General features: G+C 41.4%; 1 long non-coding RNA gene across 1 annotated transcript in view; it reads left to right on the plus strand.

The window, feature by feature from the left end:
• Positions 1-5,794, plus strand: part of LOC106510490 (uncharacterized) — a 21,180-nt gene extending 15,386 nt beyond the window's left edge. The window contains exon 3 of the long non-coding RNA XR_002344545.2: positions 5,678-5,794. This is a non-coding gene — a long non-coding RNA (uncharacterized LOC106510490). The remainder of the gene's footprint in view (positions 1-5,677) is intronic.
• The last annotated feature ends 206 nt before the right edge of the window (positions 5,795-6,000 follow it).

Here is a 6,000-nt window from a genome sequence, read left to right on the forward strand (position 1 = left end):
GGAGGAGAGGGGGATCTTTTGCTTTGGCCTCATGCCTCTGGGTACTTTCTCTTGAATAAGCACCTGTTACTGTTTCAGAGTAAGGAGCACTTACTGGATGCAGGCTGCCATCCTTCTGGCTGGCGTTGCCGTGGCTCGAAACAGTCAATTTTTAAAACATTCTGTTATGGGAGTTCCCGTCGTGGCGCGATGCTTAACGAATCCAGCTAGGATCCCTGGCCTCGCTCAGTGGGTTGAGGATCCTGTGTTGCCGTGAACTGTAGTGTAGGTCACAGACTCGGCTCAGATCCTGAGTTGCTATGGCTCTGGTGTAGGCCGGTGGCTACAGCTCCAATTAGACCCCTAGCCTGGGAATCTCCATATGCTGCGGGTGCGGCCCTAGAAAAGGCAAACAAACAAACAAACAAAAAAAACAAAAAAAACCCAAAACCAAACCAAAAAAAAATCTGTTATTAACAAGGATTACTATATTTCCAAAAATATATCACATCTTTAACATTTATCAGCCAATAAGCACTGGCTGAGTAAGAGTTAGAATGAAAAGATCTTTTTTTGGAATAAAGTGTGATATGTCTAAACCAGACGCCTAATTAAGGAAGGACTCCAGGGGTCCCTCACAATAGAACACAACAGTTGAAGACTGGTGCCCCATCTGTCAGAGTGGCCCTTAGGACATTCTGCCTCACTGCAGAAATAGACATCCTAGATTCTTCCACATCGGCTTACTGAGACAGATGGGAGGGACAGTACAAGCTTTTAAAATATTCTGCATAATGAAATAGGAGGTAAGCATAATTTCTTCTGCAAACTGAAAGACAATGGTTATCTCAAGGAAAAGCATTTTGGAGTTCTCGTTGTGGCTCAGTGGTAATGAACACAACTAGTAACCATGAGGATGTGTGTTCGATCCCTGGCTTTGCTCAGTCTGTTAAGGATCTGGCATTGCCATAAGCTGTGGTATAGGTCATTGACTCGGCTCAGATCTGGTGTTGCTTGGCTGTGGTGTAGGCCGGCAGCTACAGCTCCTATTTCACCCCTAGCCTGGGAACCTCCATGCGTCGGATACAGCCCTAAAAAGACCAAAGAAAAAAAAAAGAAAGAAAAAGAAAAGCGAAAAGCACTTTGTGAATGAGTTGCCAGCCAAACTAGTCCCCTTTATTATGGAACATCATTTTTACTTGAAAGTGTGACTTACAAATGATGACCATTCAGACTTGAGTATTTGGCAGACATTTTCTTGAAAATAAATGAAGTGAGGCTGTCATTTCAATGAAAACAACTAAAGTATGTGTTGGCAATGATGAAATTTGAGCTTTCATGTGAAAATTAACATTTGGAAAAATTGTATTGACCACTGTGAGCCTGACAGCTTTCCAACATTTAAATACGAATCTGATGAGTCAGGTGGTAATATTAACAAACATGATTTATAACGTTTACATAATGAAAACATTTGGAAAATCTGCACAACTCAACAAACCAGTATTTTACAAATGACCAAAATATGATGTTAACATGTCACACATGGGTGAAAGATATATTCAGAGAGCAAGGCAGGCATTCCCACTGTGGCTCAGCGGAAACGAATCTGACTAGTATCCATGAGGACATAGGTTCGATCCTTAGCCTCAATCAACGGGTTAAGGATCTGGGTGTTGTTGTGAACTGTGGTGTAGGTCGCCGACTTGGCTCAGATCCTGGGTTGCTATGGCTGTGGTGTAAGCCAGCAGCTACAGCTCTGATTGGACCCCTAGTCTGGGAACTTCCCTATGCTGTTGGTGTGGGCCCTAAAAAAGACCAAAAAAAAAAAAAAAAAAAAAAAAAGCAAGGCAGACCAATGAATTTCAATATAACAGAATAAAAAAAATATTGATATGGTTTCTCATTCAACACTGCAACTAACCCTTTAGGAAACACTATCAATTGTTAAGTTTGGACATAGTATCAAAGAAGGATCCCTACGGTTATCTAAAAAGGCCATTAAGGAGTTCCCGTCGTGGCTCAGTGCTTAACGAATCCAGCTAGGAACCATAAGGTTTCGGGTTCGATCCCTGGCCTTGCTCAGTGGGTTAAGATCCAGCGTTGCCGTGAGCTGTGGTGTAGGTTGCAGATGTGGCTCGGATCTGGTGTTGCTGTGGCTCTGGCGTAGGCCAGTGGCTACAGCTCCGATTGGACCGCTAGCCTGGGAGCCTCCATATGCTGCAGGTGCAGCCCTAGAAAAGGCAAAAAGACAATAAATAAATAAATAAATAAATAAAAAGGCGTTAAAATAGCCTACCTTTTCCAACTACCTATCTGTAGGAAGCTCAATTTTCTTCATATGCTTCATATACTAAAATAACATTGCAATAGATTGAATGCTGAAGCTGATGTGAGAATTCAGCTGCCTTCTATTAAGACAGACATTAAAGAGATTTACAAGTATGTACATTAATGCAACTCTTCTCCTAAATGTCTTTTGTCCTGAAAAATATGTCAACATATAGTTGGTTTATTATTTTTAGAGAATTAAAATTTGAATGATCATTTTAAATTTTATTTTAATTTCTAATACTTTATTTTTTGTAGATATACTCTATATAAACAAAAGTTCTTTGGAGTCCCCAGTAATTTTTATGGAGTAAAGGGTTTCTGAGACCAAAAAGTTGGACATCCAGTTGTTTACAGTGGAATTTGTGTTTATAGCTTTTTTTTTTTTAACTGGCCACTCTCATGGCATATGGAAGTTCCTAAAGCCAGGGGTTGAATCTAAGCTGCAGCTGTGACCTGAGCTGCTGCAGTCGGATTCTTAACCTACTGCACCACGGCAGAAGTCCTACAGCTTTTTTGGAATGTCGTACTAGGAGACTGACCTCAGGGTCTTTGCACCTGCTCCTCTGACTACCTCATTCATTATGTCCAGTATTGGTGATAAAGGGGTGTTTGGAGGGAAATTATCCATCACCTTCCCTTCTCTGACTTGAGCAATGGTCATTTTCTTTAACCTGAATACTGTCCTAAATTGTCCCCTATACAGAAAATCTGGAGTCCCACTGTTCAGGTCTTAGTTTAAACGTCCCTTCATCATTACCTAACACCAGAGGGACAGTAGAGTTACTTCTGCGAGTATTTGCTTCGTTTCATTCTTCCCCACTCCATGAGGCTAGTTTCCTTGTCTCTTTTGTTCACTGGTGATTCCTCAGTTGCTAGGACATTTGTTCAAAGAATGAATGCATGAAGATGTGTGTTCGTGTGTGTCGTCAGATGAGCTGAGCCTACGGGCTGTGGACTTTGCAGCTGACACATGGACATGCAGCGTGAGAGCATGGCTGATATTTCACATCATTTGTGGGGATACTTTTTGAAAAAATCAAACTATGTTGAGTTTCATTATGGACTTATAGAATTACATTTATTTCATTATAGACTTTCTAGAGCATTTGCAAAACAAGACCTTGCTGTGTTGGCTGAAGGAGAGAGTGTAGGGACCAAGAGAAGGAATTAGGCCACCTTCTTCCTGGGATCTCCTTTCACTGCTTCCTCTCCAGGGAGAAGGCAGGGTGCAAATAAGGATTTTTATCTTAATGCGGATTTGGAAAATGTGCAATTCAGAGAGGCTCCGGGGGAATTCACTGGCAGACCCAGAAAATCAGTTTTAATAATGAGGAGAGAAGGAAATGATTGTCAAAATACGAATTCATTAAGGCTTATTCCCTAGGGGCCTCTTTTGGCAGTAAAGATAATTAAGCTTAAGTTTTAAAGGTCAGTTTTAACCAGCTCATGAGACAAATGGTAGCAGTGACATCATCCTAGTCCTCTGTATCTATGGCAACAGAATTTCTGAGCCAGTGATTAAACATCAAACTACAACTACTGCATTAGTCCCAGCACCCAGCCGCAAATAAATATTCAAGAAAGTGGGTGAACTTTACCTTTCTTCTTGGGCTATGCCAGCCATTTACTGAGAAAACAAGCACCAGAACCTGCTGTTAAAATTGCCTGCTGATGAAGCCAGGTCACCGGCCCTCAGCCTCCTCTGGAGCCTTGGGCAAGAGGAGGGTCAGCCCCCAAGGCAATTGCTTTTCATTCATGTATTGGTCTCAAGTTGGAGAGCAAAGGTAGCTAGAAGGTGATTCTTGCGCATTTGAATGATCCTTTTTTAAAAGAACAACTGTTTTCTTCCCTAATCATAAAAATAGTGATTAAATAAGAAAACAATACCGTAATTCTCACCTTACCCACATTCACCCCCCCCTCCACGCCCTACACCTGCCCTTATCCGCAGATTTGCTTTTCATGGTTTTAGTTACTCTCAGTCAACTAAAGTGGGAAGTGGAAGGTTCCAGAAAGAAACAATTCGTAAGTTTGTCATTGGGTGCCATCCTGAGCAGTGTGATGATGTCTCTTGCCAACCTGTCGGTCCCACCCAGGACGCGATTGTCCCTTCGTCCAGCGTATCCACTCCCTACTGTTCGTGTAAGAAAAAACATAGCACATGTGAGCCCCTAATAACATGTGTTTGGACCACGAATGTCCACTTACATGTGGATTTTTTCCGATGAATACATGTACATGATCTGAGGTTGGTGGAATCTGAGGATGGGACTGTGGATACAAAGAGCCACCTGTAAATTTATACTTGGATTTGAGGGTTTTCAGTTGGAAGTGGGCCGTGGAGGAGTCAGGTCGGCGCCACTAACCCCCACGTTGTTCAAGGGTCAAATCACATGCTGAACACTTCAAACCTACACAGTATTATAGGTCAGTTGCATCTTGATAAAAATTTTTTAAATTAAAGTAATTTTTAACACAGTCCCTATCCCAATTCTGAGGCTTATTCAGAGCTCAGGAAGTTAGATATTAAGCATTTTGTTGTTTATTTAAAAACATCTATTGCGATATGGTTCACATGCCATCACCTGCCTAAAGTTTAAAATTCAGTGGCTTTTAGTATATTTACAAATTCATGCACCCACCACCACAGTCAATTCTAGAACATTTTCATTACCATTGGCAAAACCCAAACTCACTGGCAGTCACTCCCTATTTCCCCCACCCTCCCTCTCCAGCCCCAGGCAAACAATGATCTGCTTCTGTCTCTATGGATTTGTCTCTTCTGGATATTTCATCAAAATGGGATCATACAATAATACATGGGGATAAAGGGGATGGAGAATGACTGCTTAATGGATTGGGGAGTGATGAAAGTGTTCTGGTTGACAACATTGTAAATCTGTTGGAACACCACTGAGTTATACACATTCAGATTGTTTAAATGGTCAACTTCATATTACATGTACTTTGCCATGCTAACTTCGAAAAACCTGAACTAAGGGAAACTCGTATTTGCGAAGGCATTGGACAGGATCACATCTTACTTAAGGATTAGTCATGAATATTAAGTGAATTGTGTTTTGTCACATTGTCTTAAGAGAATTAGTCAACGTTACCAGTGAAATGTCACCCAACACAACAAATATTTAAACTTATTTAATTAAAACAAGGAGTGTAGGCATTTTGTCTCTTCAATAGCAAGGTATAACTTTAACAAAACCTATGGAGTTAAAAATATTTTGGCTATAATATGAAACGTGCTGTTGCTGCATTTCAATACATGATATGATCCGCGTGAATATGAAAGCCTTGGGCTGTCAGGGTAGGAGGCTGGCATCACCTTGCTCTTTCTCTTTATTTACAGGAAAGAAAGATTGAATGAACCTTCCAGCGTTTTCAAGTCATTAAAGCTTGAGCAGCATGGAACTACATCAACAGATCAATTTGTTTCCTCATTGGCTGCTGCCCAGTTTCTCACCCCGCCCCTCAGGACCACCTGGTTCGGCCTGTGGACAGGGGAGAAAATCATCTGCTCCAGAGGTTGGCTGATCCTGAAAGTGATAACGCTCAAAGAAAGGGCATCAAATTCTAGAGCAAGTTCAAAGTTTCTACCATGTTTGTGCTCAACATCCTTTTCCCGTCCCCAAAGGGAAACTTACGTTCAGTTTCTAAATGGTTTGGGACTTT

Source organism: Sus scrofa, chromosome 6, assembly GCF_054392235.1.
Source record: "Sus scrofa isolate SSC_HxYL_T2T_F1_AM1 chromosome 6, Sscrofa_HxYL_maternal_Yorkshire_Landrace_v2.0, whole genome shotgun sequence".
NCBI classification, from domain to species: Eukaryota; Metazoa; Chordata; class Mammalia; order Artiodactyla; family Suidae; genus Sus; species Sus scrofa.